This window comes from Ovis aries, chromosome 15 (genome assembly GCF_016772045.2).
Source record: "Ovis aries strain OAR_USU_Benz2616 breed Rambouillet chromosome 15, ARS-UI_Ramb_v3.0, whole genome shotgun sequence".
Classification (NCBI taxonomy): domain Eukaryota; kingdom Metazoa; phylum Chordata; class Mammalia; order Artiodactyla; family Bovidae; genus Ovis; species Ovis aries.
In genome coordinates this window covers 13,611,955-13,632,413 of record NC_056068.1, presented here as the reverse complement: position 1 = coordinate 13,632,413, position 20,459 = coordinate 13,611,955, and the positions used below count along the sequence as shown (strand labels likewise).

Sequence of the window (20,459 nt, the reverse complement as noted above, 5' to 3'; positions counted from 1 at the left end):
TCTTTGTTCTAATCCCTTGAACACTCAAATAATTTGACTAATCACGTTTGCCTTGATTCTATGTTCACCAGGAGTTCTGATGGTGATAATGGAACTCACATAACCTGCTCAGAGGTAGATGATGCATTCACCTGAGGACCTGAGTGTCTGGTTATCCTAGTTTTCATGTTGAAAATGAATAAACCAGCATTCTAATCAGCTTCTGACAATCAAGTGAAGGTGAGTTTGCCTTAGTTGATGTAGCAACACATGGTATACTGACATTCAAGTCATTGTGCTTGCGGATATGAGGGCCAGAGTTTAATTTTAACCAACCCTCCAAGGTGATTCCTCCCTGTGGGTACATGTGGCCCTCCCTAAGCATCACATCTCAGTGATGTGACTCTCATGAGTCCCCATGAGCCATTTGCCTTTTCTTGAAATGTCTGCACAAATGATGTGCTTCTTACTATGCTTTAAACCACCAGAGAGTGATCCAAATTAACATATAATTAAGTGAGAAATTGTTTGGCACAAACTGAAAGTGACATACAAATTCCAAAAGAGTAAAGATCCTTGTGGTGGGCAATTATCCAAAGAAAGATCTCTAAAGACCTGTGGTCCTAAGAGAGGGACTTGAGGTCTGGGCAGGATGTGAGTGGGTGGAAAGGAGGGGAAGGGAATTTCTACCAGGACATGGGTCCACAGATGCAGGGCCCAGAAAGCTTGGGTCACATTATTGGAGTATTAGAACCAGAGATTGGTCAACATGCCCTCTCTTTACCCCCCTTTTAATAAGACCTGGAGACTGATGAGAAAAGAAAGAAATGTCTTATTTAAGCTTTGAACTGTAGACATTAATAAAACAAAATAAAATGAAACCCAACGTCTTAGTATGTGCCTACTTTCTGAAGAAGGATGAAAAAGAATTGAAAGTGGTTCAGTTGTGTCCAACTCTTCCCAACCCCATGGACTAGAGCCCACCAGGCTCCTCTATCCATGGAAGTCTCCAGGCAAGAATACTAGGGTGGGTAAGCCATTCCCTTCTTTAGGGGTCTTCCCAACCAGGGATCAAACCTGGGTCTCCTGCACGGCAGGCAGATTCTTACTGCCTATGTCACCGGGGAAGCCTCCTCAGAAGGATATTAACCTCTTAATAATTTGCTCGTATAGACCAATTTTTTCAATACCATCAATTATGCAATGAGAACATTTACATGAACTTTTAAGGCAAACTAAAGAGAAAAAAAAGTAATATCCACTACCAAAAGAAAAGCAAGTTTGAATAGTCAGGTTATTTATCATTCCAAATTTATTTTAGAGACCAACACAACCACAAGAAATGAGTGAGGGATTATGGTAATTAATTCCTAATAAAAGGAACATTAAAATAGATAACTTTTCTTTTAATTACCCTCCAAATAATTATTATACATAGATAAAACTATTATCTTTGAAAATGAAACATTTATAGTGGGGGAAAGTTAGATATGTAAATGCTTTCCTCCATTCTTTAGAAAATAATACCAAAGAAGAAAATGAAAAAGAACTAAAATTACATTCTCCCAGATCAACCTTGACTCACAGCTTTTAAAGGTTATACTCCATTTATGGTTATTATAAAATATTGGCCATATTCCCCATGTTATACTCTATATCCTTGTATCTTAGTTTATACCTAGTAGTTTGTACCTCTTAAACTTCTTCCCTATCCTGCCCCTCCCCCTCCCCTCTTTCCACTGGTAACCATTAGTTTATTCTATATCTGTGAGTCCGCTTCTTTTTTGTTATATTCACTAGCTGGTTGTATTTTGCGCAGATTCCACATATAAGTGATATAATATTTATCTTCCTCTGTCATACTTATTTCACTTAGCATCATCAGGCCAGCTATTGTTAGAGATGTGGGTAATCCCTCTGATTTGCCTCCTAAAGATCTCTATTTCTGTCTCTCCTTCTCTCCCTTTCTCTCTCTCTCTCTCTCACACACACACAGAGACACACACATACACACTCATTTACACACACATGCAAACTTAAGAAACTTCAAGATTTCTCTGTTCCAAGAGAAATACTACATAAAAATATACAGATATCTTAGAAAAACTTCATTTTCATTTCTTAACTGCTATTAAACTGGAAAACTCTTTGGAATCCTGTTTCTGAAAAACATATTTTAAAAATTTATTTACTTTTAATTGAAAAGGAGATTTTTAAAGAGATTACTCAAGTTAGCAAAATCCAACAGTGACAACAGAAGACCTCTGTGGTGAGTGGATTTAAATTCTGAAAGGCATAGAAAAACATAAATTTTCCACATTTAAGTGGAGCAATAGTGACATAAGGACAATCCTGAAGAATGACTCTTGAGCGCTGAAATTCTCACAACCTTTTCTCAGGAAAGCTATAAAAAGAGTCAGTTTTGCCCGAGTCAGAGCAATTTTATCTAACTAATTGCACCCTCTGGACCTTTGAAAAATTGACATTCTCCATGACAGATCAGATTTGGATGTGGCTCATAAAGAAGCTCCCAAGGAGACTTTCATGCCTATTTTCCTCCTTAAGATCTAGAGCAAAGGTTGGCAAACCATAGCCTGAAGACCAAATGTGGCCCACTGACTGATTTGGTAAATAAAGTTTTATTAGAACAATGACACACTCTTGTTTACATATTGTCTCTGGGGTTACTTTCAGGTACAGGGACAGAAAGCTGAGTGGTTCTGACAGTAACCATGTGGCTCACAGTGCCTAAACTATTCACAATCTGGTACTTCACAGAGCAAAGTTTTCTGTCTCCTGACCTGGAGGAATCTGCATCCCTTCTTTAGATCGAAAGTCAAGATACCTGGATTTTAAACTGTGTTCTGCCAGTAAACCTCTATCCGACCTTGGGCAAGTAGTCACTTCCCTCGAGGTTGACTTTTTAATCTATAAAAGATGGAGAGTTAGCCCATGTGATCATCTATTCCATATTAATTCCCTCTAAATTTCTCTTTGCCTAGGGTTAAGACCTTTCCTCATTGTATGATATTGTAAAGAAATCCAAATCAGTTTAAAAAGAAGCCTTTCTTCAAAACCCAAGTTTACAGTGAAATGTTTCACATCATTTCAAGCATTTAACAACCAAGTGATGATACCCCCTCGCTACCGTATCATGGACATGCCAGAAAGCTGCAGATTAGAGCTGGAAAGAGAATGTAAACAGCAATAAAATCTGTTTCAGACAAGGCAGCACATCTGGCCCACACTTTCCTAGAACAGATGCACGTACTGCTTGTGCCGGAGATGAATGCTCTTTTCTGTCGTCTTTTTGGTAAGCGAGCGTCCTGTCTCTGCTGCCACTTTGGAATCCTGAGGGAAATGGCAGGAGGCCTCACACCAAAAGAGCACTTTGCACTTATTACCAAAGCAAAATGTCTTTGTTTCAGTAGGAAGGAGGCTGTGCTCTATCCGAACTTGAATGCTATGGGCATAATTCTACATGATACAGTTCCTCTCTAGACACACGACAGAAGGCTACAAAATTAACAAAATGATGCTAGAGCAGAACAGTCTCCTCCCTTCCCAAACTGCCCCAACAACTAAATGAACTTTTGTGTCTGCTGTCTTTCCAGAATAAAATACTTGTGATATTATCCTAAAATCCAAAACATCTAAAGTACTTGACATAGAGAGCAGAAAAGTCACTAGATCTCAATGCTAATGACTATGATTTTAAAACCAGCAAGCCTGTTATCTTCAAAATAAACATTTTTCTACCATTTCTTTTCTGCCTGGAAAATAAAGGTGTTGGCAGGTATCACTGCATCTCTAGACCAGAAATGACTGGTTCTTGGTCTCCATAGCAGGGGATTTTGAATAAGAAGGAGCATATATATGGAATTTAGAAAGCATAATGAATGCTCACTCTGAAACACTGTATTTTGAAACATGAAGAAGTACTTAACAAATGAGAGCACTTTCCCAAACCCAAATAACCCTGAATAATAGAGCTTGGTTACCAACATCTCATTCATATCTTCTCAGGGATACTGCCCCAGGGGGCACTAGTGGTAAAGAATCTGCCTGTCAATGCAGGAGACACAAGAGATACAGCTTCGATCCCTGGGTCGGGATGATCCCCTGGAGCAGGAAGTGGCCACCCACTCCAGTATTCTTGCCTGGGAAATCCCATGGACAGAGCAGCCTGGTGGGCTACAGTCCACAGGGTTGCAAAGAGTCAGACATGACTGAGCGCACACGCACACACACAAGTGATCCTGAATTCTCTGCATTTACCACACAGGATAGGCTTTTAGCTGGCACCTTTGTTTTCTGTAGTGCCTTTCTTTGCAAGAAAAAGACACTAGTGCACCATCCATCATTTCTGCTAGATCATCTTCCCAAATCCCCGAGAACAGCACTATCTGCTTTTCTCTCTCTCTTACAGAGAAACCTCTGAACTGGATGCTAATATTTTGCAGACCAAGCATGAGCCAAAATGGATTAAAAAATCTAAGCTGGCATATCTGCATCAGTCTAAGGAGTTTTCAAAGGAAGAACTGCAGCGTTAAGCTGATTAGCGGAGCTGCGGCTCTCCCCCGCCCCGCCCCTCCCCCAGCCCTGTATTTCACTTTACCTTCACTTCTTGGCCAGTCAGTAATTTTCTCATCCGCTGGGATCCTACTTAAGTCCCATCTCTGTGATCACACTTCTCTCCAGCCCTCACGATGCTTTGAACATAGAAGAGGCCTATAAATACTGTTGGTTTGTTTTGAGAGTCTTCCTAGATGGCCTCAGCCCATGTTGATCTCTACCTTCCTTAATGCCTTTGAGGTTTACTGTCTCTCCCACACAATTAACACTTTATTCTTCTCAGCACTAAGAGTCTGGCCAGCATAACACATTTCATTTCTTCTTTATAACTGGTTCACAGTTGAGTTGGTTTTCTTTCTCCAATGAGATTGTCAGCTTCCAATGGATGAAGCTGTTTTCCATAACTTCTAGTGAACGGTTAGGCAGAAAACATCCCATAAATACTTTTTTTTCCAATCCATAACAGCAGTTTTCATATAGCTTGAAAGTTTACGTAGCTTGCCAGTTGTATTGTGGGTGACTACAGGTCAAACTTTCATATCAGAAACAGCAGTAAGGTCATACAGTGGAACCCCCAAATGGGATAATCTTAATAAATATATATGGAATGCCCCAGCCAAATGAAAGGGACCATTTCAGTCCTTACTTGCAGGGTGGAATACCTAAATTCATAAGAAAAGAGCTAAGTAAATGAAGGAGGAGATGTACAGAGAACACTCAGTAAGTGTATGAAATTTGACTAACTGATCAAATACAGGCCAAAACGGTTATAAAACTTAACAGCTCATTCCTTCATTCTTTAATGTAATAATCATGCATTGAGTCTGGCTATGGGTATAACCCACTTGGAAAATGATACAATCTTCTACAGTTAGTTCAGTTTCTTCTAGGCTCACAGATTTGCACAATTCACACCTGCCCATTGTTCAGAATGCTTGTGCAATGAGAGGAAACTGCTAAGCTGTTTATTTCAACCAACACTTTGGGTGCCTCCTGACAACTCAAACATCTGTTTTAAAAGTAGAAACATCAACCAAGCCGAATTATTACATTGATAAAATTGCTCAATATTCTGCTTTGTTCTGCTTGTATGAACACAGCCTAATGTTTTCCATGACACCGAATTAGTACTTAAGTGGCTAAAGGAACCAGAGGAGCTTTTGCATACTCCATGCCAGCTGCGCTCTAAAGAGAATTAGGCCTGAAATACCCTGCTCAGAGGACAAGCCATTAGTACAGGCTTTACTTGTTTCATTAATATTGAGGAGACAGGAAAACTGTTACTTACACTATTATAAAATCTGATCTAAGCATTTCATGCTGGGACACCTCACCTAAGAAACCAGTGACGGGTTTGTATAAAGGGGAAGAGAAGCATTAGGCTCATCAGACACAAAACAAAACTGAGCCAAGGAACATTTGTGTTATGTTTCAAGTCAAATAGCACATTCTTTACTTCCTAGTGAGAGAAGATCTATTTTTTTCTCTAAGTGGCTAACCTCTGGAAATCATTTGAGAGACCAGGGAAAGAGAACCCAATTTTGAACATAATCTCCACGGTGAATCCAAGCCTGGTTGTCTCTGCAGTGGTATTTCGGTGACAGCCATTGTTGTCACTGTTCCGAACTATCCCCGCCCCCCCCCCCCCCCCCCCCCCGAGAAGTTCAAGTTCAGCTCCTGGATCAATAACTCCTTTTCCAACAGTAGGTGTCATTGTAGCTACTATGGCTGCAGATGAAACTTCCATTTTAGATATGATATGCCAAGGCGTGCTTACTAATGCTTTTTTTTTTTTTTGTCCTAGCTTTATTGAGATATAACTGACACAACATTGTGAGTGTTTCAGGTAGACAGCAGGATGACCTGATAAACCTTATGCAAAATGATTACCATAATAAAGTTAGCTAACACATCCTAACCTCACAGTTACCATTTTTTGGTGTGTGTGTATGTGTCTGTGGTGGGAACATTTAGGATTTACTCTTAACGACTTCCTTTTTTTCTGTTTATTTTATTGAAGTATAATTGATTTACAATTTCATATAAAGTATAACTTTCAATATGCATTTCACTATTGTTAGCTACAGACACCATGCTGTACAGTCGATCCCCATTCATTCATAAGTGGAAGCGTGGACCTTTTGACCACTGCCACTCATTTCTCTCACCTTCTTAGGCCTTGGTAACCCCCTATCTAGCCTCTGTTTCTATAAGTTTGGTAGTTTAGGTGCCACATATAAGCGAGGTCATACAGTATTTGTCTGTTGTTGAGCCAGAACCTACTAGAAGAGGTAAGACAAGAAATGTGACTTATTCAAGTGTCTGGAATGTACAGAGTCAGTCAGATAAAGAACTTGTTCACAAAATGGTGTAGAATATTATTGAGTCACTGATGGAATACAGCTGATGGAAGCTTCTTGGAGAAACCAAACTAAGTAGAAAGGAAGTTAACAAGGGGTCTGTTGAAGGGTCATTGTCCAAAGGAGTAAGTAGCAACTCTGGGTCAGGAGCCTGTGGAAAAAAACAGAATGAAGTGGTGCATGCGTGCGTGCCTGCATGCTACGCTGCTTCAGTTGTGTCCAACTGTGGGCCCCTATGGACCATAGCTCGCCAGGCTGCTCTGAGCATGTGATTTCCCAGGCAAGAAAACTGGAGTGGGTTGCCATGCCCTCCTCCAGTGGATTTTCCCAACCCAGGGACGGAACCCACGTCTCTTACATCTACTGCAATGGCAGGCAGGTTCTTCACCGCTTGCACCACCTGCGAAGCCCAAATGAAGAGGCGCTGTGGTTCAAGACCAAGCTGGGAACAGCATGTGAGAGCAGGACTAGACCTGAGAGGCACAGACTGGCCAGCCAGGGCTGAGGCAGGTTGACACAGTACAACTGCAATGACAGATGTAAACCATACTAACATCTTTAGGAACGTAGTGTGTGCTGCAGAGTCGCTCACTCACGTCTGACTGTTTGTGATCCCATGGACTGTAGCGTGCTAGGCTCCTCAGTCCATGGGATTCTCCAGGCAAGAACACTGGAGTGGGTTGCCACTTCCTCCTTCAGGGAATCTTTCTAGCCCAGGGATCGAACCCGCGTCTCCTGCATCTCCTGCACTGGCAGGGGGATTCTTTACCACTCAGCCACCTGGGGAGCCCACTAAAGAATGTCAGAACTGTTTTATTAAATACTCAAGCTCCCACACTTGAACACACTGATATGGTCTGGCCCAATCCTTCTGATTTTCCATAACATAAATGCTGTGCTATTCTTTCAGTGGCTGGCAGGTAATGTCAGGTTTGGATGATTTAACACATTAGAAGGAGGGTCTCTAGACAGCAGATCACTGGGGTAAATTTTCTTCCTTCTCTTGGGTGATGGCAGTGGAGGAGATGAAAGTGAATAGCTTTGACTCTTTGGAGTCATCGCCAGCGCCACCATTTCTCTAGGGCAGAGCTCTTCAGAAAGCCACGCACTGAAGGCTGCAAACACTTTGGATATTGTGGTCAATTTCAGAGTAAACGCAAATCCCTGGGGCAGAATCAAGAACTTCGAAAGTTTTGGTTTTCCTAAAAACTGAGGCCATACATAATGTGATTGTACTTTTTCATGTTTAAGAGTTTACACATTAAGTGTGAATTAATGCACTGTTTCTTTTATGTTTTTCACTTCAAGGTACCAGGGAATCAATAAAAAAAAAGTCAGATTCTGGTTCCAAAATTCCAGGGCTATCATTTACAAGCTGTCCACATAGAGTTTCCACTTAGAGTCTGTTTTTTTATCTTAAGAAAACGGAATAATGGCACCTACATCTTCGAGCACAGCGGTAGCCACGTAACAGAGCAGAATGATGGTCAAAGAGGCAGATGGATCAGTAAGTTCTGGAATATTTGTATCCCTCTCTCCCTGATCCCTCCCACAGCTATGCTGACATGCTCATGTCTTCATCGCGCTTCCAAGCTGCAGTTTTCTCATTGGTAAAATAAGAAAATCATTGATTCTGAACAGAGTGGTTATAGGGATCAGTTGAGATTAAGGGAGTATTTTCTTGTTATTAAAAGCTTCACAGGCACTGTCATCAGTTACATTGTATGAGGACATATTAACCAATAACTTTTTTCTTTGTTGCTATATAGTGGCTAGATTTATAATCTACATTAAAGACCAAAGCTAAACAAAAGCTAAGGGTCTGTGCCTTAGAATGCTAAATCACCATTAAAGTAAACCATTTGGAAAACTCGATTAGCTGTTCAATTTTATATGTTGATGATTCTTTCCCCATGTTTTCCTCACAGACAAAAAAAAAAAAATTTGTTTTTCACAGTATTAAGAAAAGCTGATGAACTGTCTGTGTCAGTGTTATATGTTTAGTGGATTTATTATTACTTTTGCAGTGTTTTGGCACAGCTCATTTTTAGATGCAATTACCACATTATAATCTTGGCAAAACCCACTGTTCCAAATAATGCTCTGATGTACAAATGAGTCTTCCTCACAAATGAAAACTGTCAAGGGAAAGGTGCCGTTACAATATGTAAAAATGAAAAGTCTCATTGAAGCACAGAATAACTATAAGTTTTGCTTCAAAGGCACACACTATATACACACAAAGTAAAAAAAAAAGAATGTTATAATTAAGATGTCTAATTCTCCCCAAATAACCCTCTAATATATAATAATTCATTGTAGGGTATGTAGGCAGGCTGGATCAAACAGCATCTCCCTACACTGTGAACTAGAAATACTAGACTCAAATATGTTGAAATATTTCTGCCACTTTTTTTTCAGAGTATGAAGATAAACACGGTGTGATCAGAAGATTCTAGAATCATTTTATCACTGACACCATAAATTGGTGTGAGGGCGAGTTTTTATAAAAGTGTGTGCTTATAAATAACTTATAACTTCTATAACTTACAGTATTTCCCTTAGCTCTGCCTCACAATAACACCATGCATGGACTTTCTAACATAAAGGCTTCTTGCTTTAGTAGAGAAACCGGCTCTGAAATGAGGACAAACATCTATTAGATGATCCTTCTGGGCAGATAAATGTGCACAGCTTTTCTTTCCAATATCTCCTAAATATTAATACAATCAACACAACTGATACAACAGCATTTTGGAAACAATGTTGATGATTACTGCAGTTGTTCCCAGCAGGGGGCAATTCGCCCCCCACCCCCCACCCCAGATATTTGACAACGCCAAACTTGCATCTAGTCCATCTAGTCCATCTAGTCCATCTAGTCGGTAGAGTTTAGAGATGGTGCTAAACATCTTACAATGCACAGGACAGCCCTCTCCGCCATCCCCCGCAACCCCCAACCCAAAGGAAATTATCCAGTCCAAACTCTCAGTTTGGTATCTCAGGGCTTCCCTCGTGGCTCAGCTGGTAAAGAACCCGCCTGCAATGTGGGAGACCTGGGTTTCATCCCTGGGTTGGGAAGATCCCCTGGAAAAGGGAAAGGCCATGCATTCCAGTATTGTGCCCTGGAGAATTCCATGGTCTGTGTAGTCACGGGGTCACAGAGTCAGACACAACTGAGTGACTTTCAGTTTCACTGACAACATACCAGGTATTGCCCCTTAACATTTCTTTCCTGAGTTGGTAGCCTTGGATCAGTCATTATCATGAGGGTCGATATCAGAGCAGAATCCAAACCCTTCATTTCCAGCTGGGATCCCATAACAACACAGGAACACAGATCCAGACCAATGAGCTCTTGGTTTGTTTGAGGCTAAGTGTGGAATTTTTTTGAAGTTCTAGTTTGGCTTTGTTCAGTCATGTTAGAAAGTACGTAAGTATCATGCTGGTTTAAACTAGTTCATCAGGCTTACTTATGGACATGTTTTGGTTCAGTTACAGTTTGACATTTGGGTCTGTTCAGTTCAAGGTGCAGCCCATTCTGTGATTCTGGATTTTGGCTATGGCCATTTGGTTTATGGCCTGCCCATATGAGTGTGACTGAGCACAGAGCTGTGGCTTAGCACCAGTGATGGCCACAGAAGCTTCTGTACTCTAGAGGAGTTAATTTGCTCTTGACTTTGTTTTGCAGGAGGACTCATTAATGCAAGCACCAAACCTAGAGTTTTTAGGATGCATGGACTCCCTACTTTTTGTCACTTGGTATAAGACTCTAAGACTTCACTAAGAAAACTGGCTTATTTAATATTATATTTACGAAAAAGTACAAAAGTCTCAAATGTTTCCAAGTTTTCCTGAAACTGTTTACTTGAATACACTGTGAAGAAAAAAGAAAGGAAAAAAAAGTTCTTAAAAATCTCCAGGGATTAAAAAAAAAAAAAAGAAAACCCATTTACTCTTATTTTGCAATGGCCCTGGTTGTGAAATCATCAGACTGAAAAATACTGCAGGCGTGTTGAGGGTGGCTTTTAGTGACAAGATTTCCTTAAGGCTGTAAACAAACCAAATTCATTAAGAGAAGAAACAGAAGTGGCAGATTTCATCATAAAATGGAGAACACATTTTCCAGCTGAATTATAGATACAGCACAAAACGCGGTTATTTCATTTTTTAAAAACCTCAGTTTCTGCAGGCTGAAACAGAACATTTCAATTGGCTCAGATCATGAAAGCCATCTGCACCTGCTCACAAAACAGCTTAAAGAAAAAAAAAAAGTCTGCACAAAGGATTTTAACTTACACAGACAGTAAGGAATAGCCTCTGGTCCACAGGCACCCATAAAAGGAGGAGCAGTATGAAGCAAAGGAGATCATAATTTTTTAAAAACTACCAATAAATAATCATCTAAGATCAGTTTACAGCGTTATTTCTGTTTTACCTGTGGCAGCTCCACTTGACTGTTCTGGTTGTATGTTAAAAAGTTGGGCGATTAAAATTCAATTATGAGGGTTTTTCTTTTATGTAGCCTAGGGTTGAATGAATTACTGGCAGGAAACTTTAGCTCATGAACTCAATCAAAAATCCTTTCATTTGTCAGAGCTGCTTCCTGCCCCTCTCCTTTAAACATCTGCTTCTCCAGTTCAGGGACAAAACCAACTCTCTCTGTCCCTCCTTCCCTCCCTCTTTGTTAAAATAATAAGCAATCACCAAAAGTTCCCTTGCAAAAGTTACAGATTTTCTCTTAAACACACGCTTGATCCCAGTAGAGTTTATTTAATATATCTTTAATAGCTTCCTTGTATTCCTCGCTTCCTTTCCGCTTTTAAATGCTGGAAAATCTCAAGCTGACAAAAGAAGACATTTTTAAAATGCGAACCTTCGCAGGGCTAAGCCCGGTCGGTCTCCAGGCCAATTAGCTGGGAGCAAGGCGACTCGGCGGGGGAGGGGGCCGGCTGTCGGGAATCGCCTGCACTCCTTAAATGGCTGGCACTTCCTGCCAGAAAAGGCCAGCTCTGCACAAACAGAAATAGGGTGGAAAGAAAACAGGAGGCGTTGCTCAAGTTCCAAACAAGCTGCGCGTGTGTAAGCGCGCGCCGGGAGGCAGCCCAGCCGCGGCACGCGGGCCTCGCCGGAGCTTCGGCCGAGGAGCCCACCGCCCGTTGGCATTAGCCTGGGGCTGGGGGGCGCCCAGGCCGCCGCCAAGGGGTGCCCGGCCGTGCAAGTCAGGGGGAAAGCAGACAGTGCCCTTTGAACAGCCAGCCTGCGCTGAGCGCGACCTAACCCCTCCGGTCGCCTGCGCGCCCTCCTTCTGCGCAGGCTTCTCTTTGGGAAACGAAGTGCGGGCAGACCTCAGTGACTTACTCTTTTGCCTAAAAAAATCAGGCTGGTTCTTCCTCTAGAGAAGGCTAGGTGAAAGTTTGTATAATCTGGGGGCTATGCTGCTTAATGATCGCAACCCCATTAAAGATCTTTTATTAATAAAATGTTATCACCCTTTTTGGGAATCTCAGTGTCACCCTAGAGGGAAAGACCTATTTTAAGAATGCTTACCTAGAATTTGTAAACGTTTTAAACTGCACGAAATGATGTTGCTTTAATAAGGCTGCTGCTGCTGCTGCTGCTAAGTCGCTTAAGTCGTGGCTGACTCTGTGCGACCCCATAGACGACAGCCCACCAGGTTCCCCTGTCCTTGGGATTCTCCAGGCAAGAACGGTACATAATACAACCAGCTGTTGTATCATAGTAAAGCTTTTGAATGTTTTCATATCTAAGCTATGCTTGTAATTCTAAATTTAGATAAAGAAGCTTCCGGTTCTTTTACCCTTCCCTGTTTTTATGGATGGAAGAATTTGAGCTATAGTGATTAGAAAATTACTGGTATCAAATCTGCTACAGTCAATACATTCATAATTCTTACATGTTGTAATAATTTACTCTTAAGTTAAAAAAATGGGTTATGTGGTTAAAGCCATGTATTCTTATGTTAATATGAGTAATAACAACAGCTAATATTTCTGAGCCCTCACCGTGTGCCAACTGTGATACAAAGTTCTTTACATGCATAATTTATTTTAATCTCCACAACCCTGTCTGGAACTATGATTATGCACATTTGAAGAAACAGAGGTTTATATCTTTAATTTGCTGTAGTCCAGAGAGTTAGTATGTAGCAAAGCTGTGACTTGTACCTATCCACCTGCACTCAAAGCAGCCACCCATCCATCCATCCAATATGAAATGTCTATTATCTGGAAGACACATTCAATCAAATAGATAAGACATACACAAATAATTTTTTTTAACTTATACATCTATTTTTAACAGTACAAGAAAAAAAAGGCAAAAGGTCAAAAAAAAAAAAAACCCGCTAACAAGAAATCCAATACTCCTTTGACATACAAACTCTAACACTCAAGGTATTTCTCAAAAGACCAATTTTTTTCCTTGAATTTTCCAAAGAATTTTCAAAAATAAATTCAGGGAACATTTGAGAATAGCAAGTTTCCAAAACAAAACGTGCATAGCTAGATTAGTTTGTCAGTTTTGCCATTTTCTTTTTCAGTGGAAAGTTCATTGGACAAATTACAATCTCACCCCAGACAGGATGTGAGAATGTGTTTGTAAATCACAATTTATGGCATATTAATGTCATGTGAAAGTTTTCCCAAATAACCCACATGAAATTTGGTTATTAAACTTGAAATAAACCTGTTTTCATACCTATAAGCTTCAAGTAGAAATTACCTATAAATGGATTTTTAGATTTCTTTTTAGTTAAATTCCTGAGTGTGGTGAGCAAAAGGTTACATCGTTTATAAAAACTTTTGCTTTGGGCTAAAGCCAATACATCTTTGTTTTGATATTTCATCTGAAATGCATCAAGTTGGTTGCTTTACTTCAATATGACCTTGCATGGGCTATAAAAGTGTGGTCCAATTCAACTATTTCTATATTCATGTCAATCACACTATCATGCTTAATTCTTTGCATGTCACATTCAACAAAAATGTGAGGGCTCATCACATCACCATGTACTAACTATCCTAAGCACTAAAGACGAAAGTACATAAAACACAGCCCTATACTGGAGAAAGTTCCTGAGAGACCCAGAAGTAAATTCATCTTAAGAACCGGATAAGTGGCCCACATGAAGCATAACCCAAGTGTGTGGGACTCATAAGAAAAACTGACTAATTCAGGGATGGCCCTCTCCTCGACAAAGCATCTGATTTATCCATTCAACAAATATTTATTGGATTTTGAGGGATAAGCAGATATTTACAGGTGGGGAAGGTCAAAGAAGCATCATATGCGAAATCGTGAAGTTCCGAAAGGGACTTCGAGTTCAGGGACACAGGGAAAATACGTACAAAATACAATGAGAGCACCAGGGCTCAAGCGATCCATCCTGTCCGGGTGTCAAGGAAGGCATCAAGACAGCAGAGGACTTATGAACTCCACTCCTGTGTCCACAAACTCCCCTTGTAAACCGCTAATTCCAAAAGTGGTCAAAGGTGCAGTACAGATTAAGCACTCAATCCCTTTAATATCAAACCAGTGAGAAAATTCGTGAGGCATTTCAGTAAGAGTCCGAATGCAGTCCAGTGGACCTAACTTATTTGCTGAGAAACAGTGAAGCACTCCCACATGCACAGTAGAGAAAGTTTGGACCATACTCCCTTCAGCATCACACCCAGGAATGGAGCTACTCAAGATGGCTGAGAGATGGGGGTTCAAGGGGGGTAAGCCTGCTCTGAGGACACCATGGAGGAAGGACATGCACCCAGTTTATCTATTAAGAATGGAACCACCTCCCTCAGACCAGCAATTCTCAGACTCCTCACCCTGTCTCAGTTCTGAATTCCAAGGAAAACAAGGACATGATTCATACCCCCAGTTGCTTTTCTTTTCATGTGTAGCATGATCAAAAGAATAATTATACAGAAAGAAATTCTGCAAAGACAAAAATTGCGTGTGATTTGCCTTACATAAGGACCTCAGTGTGCTGCTGGAAACCTCTGATTTGTTCTGTTGACTGGCAGCTTCAGGTTACAAGCAGAGAACAGAAAGCCCTCATTAACATCTTCCTGGGCTCCAACAAACACAGAGTCAGCTCAACACACCACTGTGTCCTGACAAGTATATATCAGATTCAGACTGTGCAAAAAGAATTAACCTCAGTAAACAGTCTGTTGACTTCTAAGTAAAGAGAGAGATGGGTCACCCACAGCTCAGCGAAGCGACCCTGGAGAAGGAACTTGGAGAGCTTGCTAAGAGAAGAATTCTAAGATAGAAGTTCAGTGGCCGAAAAGAAAAATGTCACTATGCTTTTAAACCCTCCCACACGCTCTTGCCTAATGTCTCATCCTCCTCCTCACCCGCCAACCCACACATAGAAAGCCTAGATCAGACAAAATAAAGGGCAGATTTCCTATGGGCAAAGTTTAGCATTTCCTACTGGATGGACTGCCTGGCATCTGCTTTCCAGTTCATTTCAACCCGGTTCACTCCAAATCTTGTACACGCTGCAAGATGCTCCTGCCCCACCTCTGCAGAACAGAAAGTGGCTGAAGAAAACCACCCGCTCAGCACTGCATGTCTCACGTTAAATTCTGGACCACTGATCTCAGGTGGCTCAGTGGTAAAAGAATCCTCCTGCCAATGCAGGAGACATGGGTTCTATCCCAGCGTCGGGAAGATCCCCTGGAGAAGGAAATGGCAACCCACTCCAGTACTCTTGCCTGGGAAGCCCTATGGACAGAGGAGCCTGGCGGGCTATAGTCCAAGTGCACCATCAGTTCCGCTCTATTCCTAGTACATTTCTCCGGTTCCATTCACTCTGTCGTTCTCCTCTATGACTGTTCCACATTTTTCCTCTCTCCTCAAACCTCTAGCACCTTCTGCCCAATTCTCAGTCCCCGTTGCTGGATTACCTTGAATTCTATTTCACTGAGAAAATAGAAGCAAATAGAACTTCTATGATTCCCCCCTCCGCCGCAAGACATAATAAGCCCTTCACTCGTTTTTATACCTGCCTTCTCCAGTCTGGCCACCTGTGGCTACTGATCACCTGAATGGTGACTAGTCCACCTTGAGATGTGCTTTTGTATGTCATATCCACAGGATTTTGTAATTTTATCAATCATGAATGTAAAATGTCTCAGAAACAATTGCTGTCTATTCAGTACATGTCTTAATAATTTGTATATATCGGGTTAAATCAAAGAACTAAAATTAATGTTTCCCTGTTTGTGTTTTCAACACAGCGACTAGAATCTTAAAATTACAGCTGTGGCCCACACTGTTCTATTGGGCAGAGCTGCGCTGTTCTCTGCTGGGACTCCGAGGCAACTGTCAGGCTCTCAGCTGAAACCGAGCCACCCCTCACCTCTCCTTGTGCATTCAACCCTTCCCTTTCTCCCACACAGGGCCTTCTCTCCAGCAATTCTCACTGCTTTCTTCTTCAGCAATTTATAACTGAATCGTTCCCATCACATATAAATATGCTGCTATACCTCCTATTATTATAAAGGACTCCCCCCCAAAAAAAAACCCAAAAACAAACAAACAAAAACTCTTGACCACACATCTTGATCTTGTTACCACCTTATCTCTATATAGCAAAAGTCCTCAAAAAATGTTGTCTATACTCACTGTCTCCAATTCTTCTAGTTCATCCCCTATGAATCCACTTCCCTCCCCATCCATCCACCCAAACGGCTCCTGTCAAGCAGAGTACACAGGAGCTAGCTGGAGCCAGTGGTTAAATTCAACAATTTTACAAGCTTCCTCTGAAACTATAGGTAGCTTGATGGAAGTATTTACAGCTTGGAAATTGGTACATACTACAAACCAGAAGAGCTGGTTTATTCAAAGCAGCTCTGAATGAAAATCATGACTTTCACCAAGTTTTATAATCAATTATCATCCACAGATTATCTAATTTATTGGTAGCATTTGGCAGGGACAAACACTCTCTCCTTAACTTCTTTCTCTGCTTGTCTTATGGGGCGCCGTCTTCTCTCACGTCTTCTTCACTGACACAGTGTTTCTGTCTCCTTTGCTAGTTCCAGTTGATCTCTCTGACCTCTAAGTACTGGAGAGTCTTAGCACTCAGCCCAAACATTGCTCTTTTTTTTTCCTCAGTATCACTGGATATACGTCATTAATTTCTCCTATTGCTTTTATCACTATAGTATAATATAAAGCTTCTAATCAAGCATGTTATAGTTGTGTATTCGAGCTCAAAACAGTTCTAGATATCAGGTTGGTTTAGTAAACAGGAACCAAACAAACATCTTACAACAGGCTTTTCCTCATAAAGAGAATAAGATAGCCAAAGGATTTTTACTTTTGTAAGCTTGCTTTAATATTTTGTCTGATCTTTTTTCTAAAAAAACCCCCAAAAGATATAAGGATGGTGAATGGCCTCGTTACTGTTATAGGTTTGTTTGTTTTTGTTTAAGCCAAAAACTTCTTCTCTGGTGTTTTTAGTCTTGTGGTCCTAAATACCCAAATGTACACCTTTAACAGATTTCACCCGTGAATTGCATCCAACCTATCTCCTGCCTACTTGACATCTTCTAAGTTGTCTAATTGGCATATCAAACTAAACATGTCCAAAATAAAAATTCTAATTCTCCCTCCTCCTTCTTCCCCTGTTGGCAAACATGATGTTTCAATAATATTCCTCAGCTCAAAAACGACAGTTCCAGGTACAGCCACACAGGTTGAGTTATCCTTGCTTCTGTACTTCCTTTGACACCTGATATCCAACACATTGCACTCCTAATATTCTGTCTTCAAAACATATCCTCTCTTACTTAGAATCAGAGCAAATCTTCCCAGGGGTCTACAAAGCCCTACAAAGTACCCCTGCTACCGCTCTGACCTCATCTCCCACCCATCTCCTTTAGCTTCCTCTGATCCAGCTGGAACATCTGTGTCAACAAAGATGCTCCTGGCTCAGAGGCTTTGTCCTTGCTGTTCTGCCTGAAAGCTCCTCTCCCATAAGGTCACATGGCCTGCTCCCTGACTTACTTCTGCAGAACCAACCGAAATTAATCCCCTCCATGGCAATTATCACCTTATGACACACCATCTTCACCTGTTGGTGTATTTTATCATCAGACTAGCCTTAGCAGGCATGTTATTTGCTTTTCATTGCTGTACACCTAGCATCCATCAGAATGCTTGGCATATAGTAAAAGTTCATGTTTGTAGTCCATGTTTGTAGAATGAATGAAAAACTGATGTCATATTACCAGCTCTGGATCCTCAAGAAAGCTACTGTCACTTTCTGTTCTGTGTGAAGTATTACCTGATGGACACATTTTGAACGGCATAGTATTTGGCTTCTCACCAGGCTGCCTTTGCATACAAACTCAGTATTGAGGGTGAAACAATGAAATCTGACTCAGTTTGGAATGAACAGTGGCTCAGATGGTAAAGCGTCTGCCTACAATGTGGGAGACCGAGGTTCGATCCCTGGGTCGGGAAGTTCCCCTGGAGAAGGAAATGGCAACCTACTCCAGTATTCCTGCCTGGAAAATCCCACGGATGGAGGAGTCCGGTAGGCTACAGTCCATGAGGTCACAAAGAGTTGGACACGACTGAGCGCCTTCACTTCACCTCACTTCACTTCAATGACATTATAAACTGTTTTCTTCTAATATTGCTTTTTTAAATGAGGGATTTCAGGGATGTCTCTGTCTGAAAGGCTTTCAATATCATATCGGGAGTGCATGGAGGAAAACCTCGAATGGCTACAAGTGGAGTTATCCCTGGGACCATAGCCTTGGGTAATTTGTGGAGAGGTAGAGTTGGGGGTGAAAGGGTCATAGGGGGCAATGAAACATGCCAAAGGTTTTAATAAGAAAATAATCTTTACAGATGACATATAGTTACCAATGGTGATTTTCAATCATGTGTTATTTATTTATTTATCTTTCAGCTGTGCTGTGCAGCATGCAGAATCTTATTTCCCTGAGCAGGGACTGAACCTGTTCCCCTGCAGGAGCAGCTTAGAGGTTTTTTTGTTTTTAACTTTTTATTTTATGTTGTGATAGCTTTGGGTGAACACCGGAGGGACTCAGCCATGCATATATGTGTATCCATTCTCCCCCAAACTCCCTTCCCATCCAGGCTGCCACATAACAGGAAGCTTGGAGTCTTAACCACTGGACTGCCAGAGAAGTCCAAGCAATGGTGATTGTTACCCCATAACCCCTCTTTCTTTTCTGCCATTGATTTGCACAGAAAACCAAGGTTGAAGTTGCATAATGAAAACCATATCTCCTGAACCCCTATCTCTCAAGTAAAGTAAAGGTGATGGGGACTGACAAGAGGTGACTCTCATCCCCATCACCTCTGGGATTTTCACAGAGGGGAGGTCTCTATGTCTTGCCCTAGAAGTCAGACTACATACCACGACTCATACACGGTTAGCAGAAATGTACAGTACCATTTTTTTTCTTCAATATATTGGGATAACTAGATAGGTAGGCCTGAATGTTAATGATCATTGTAACATTATTTTTATGAGGTATTAGACGATCTAAATTCTTGTTTTACAGCTGAATTTTGGGACTGTATTTATAAATGGGAACATGCCTGCATTGTGATTACTATTTATTAGGTTTCTAGTCAAGCCCAAAAGCCAAGTGGATTTTAACTTTCTATGGTGGTAGGAACAATCAGCTGTGATTATTCCTTTGATTTATGAAATATTAGGGGTTTCATCCACAGTTGAAAATGTTTGAGAAGCATCAGCAGAAAAAATAGGCCTCTAAATAAGGACAGAACAGGTTCCCGGTAGTATAGGAAGAACTCTCTTAGATGTGTGGCTTGGCTGATATCCATTCTGTCTTATAGACTTTGACCCATAAAGTTATGTTCTTTGTGTTGTTAGGGAATATGTGCTTTTCTCCCTTATTATACACACACACACACACACACACACACACAGACATATGCAGTAGATAATGAAGTTAACAAACATTTACTGAGTCCTGAAAACATACTACATGCTGTGTTGAGCTCTCTGCATAACGTAATAGTTACTAGTTACCTCCTCCATGTGAACCAAGCATTTCACGTGTGTTCTACTGAATCCCCACAAAAATGAAAGCAAACCCTCAGGTAATGCTCCAGGCAGGGCACTGTTCTCAGCTGTTTCCCTTTCCTCTCTCCCCTTAGATGCTCAGCACCGTTGTGAAGTGGGTACCGCCATCATCTCCATCTTCAGATGAGGCAGCTGAGGCACACAGCGAGGATGAGATTTGCCCAAGGCCGCATCAGCTACAAACAGTACAGCTGGGATTTAAACACAAGCAGTCTGGTTTAGGTCATGTTATTAGTCAAGTGGACCTTGCTGCCCTTTCATAGTGACCTCGAGGCAAGAGTCTTTATTACCTCCATCTTCCAGATGAGGACCCACATGAAATCCTCTGCACCAGGTTGCTCAGGTAGTAGGCAGAGGCCGGATCCAAGATGAGGCATGACGTGAAAGCCTGGGTTCTCACAACACCGCATGCCCACTCTCAC

The 20,459-nt window shown here is 41.3% G+C and overlaps 1 protein-coding gene across 3 annotated transcripts in view; it reads right to left on the bottom strand.

The window, feature by feature from the left end:
• MAML2 (mastermind like transcriptional coactivator 2) overlaps nt 1–20,459 on the bottom strand; it is a 407,963-nt gene that overhangs the window by 288,135 nt on the left and 99,369 nt on the right. Inside the window, exons 1-2 of one of the 3 annotated variants that reach the window (XM_060399670.1) lie at nt 20,328–20,459; nt 1–20,228 (exon numbers count right to left, since the gene is read on the bottom strand). The exon at nt 1–20,228 is cut by the window's left edge and continues 147,708 nt beyond it. The exons of 1 other annotated variant lie outside the window; for it this stretch is intronic. The gene's annotated coding sequence lies outside the window, so the exon portion shown is untranslated. One more of the 3 variants, XM_060399669.1, reaches the window with a different exon arrangement.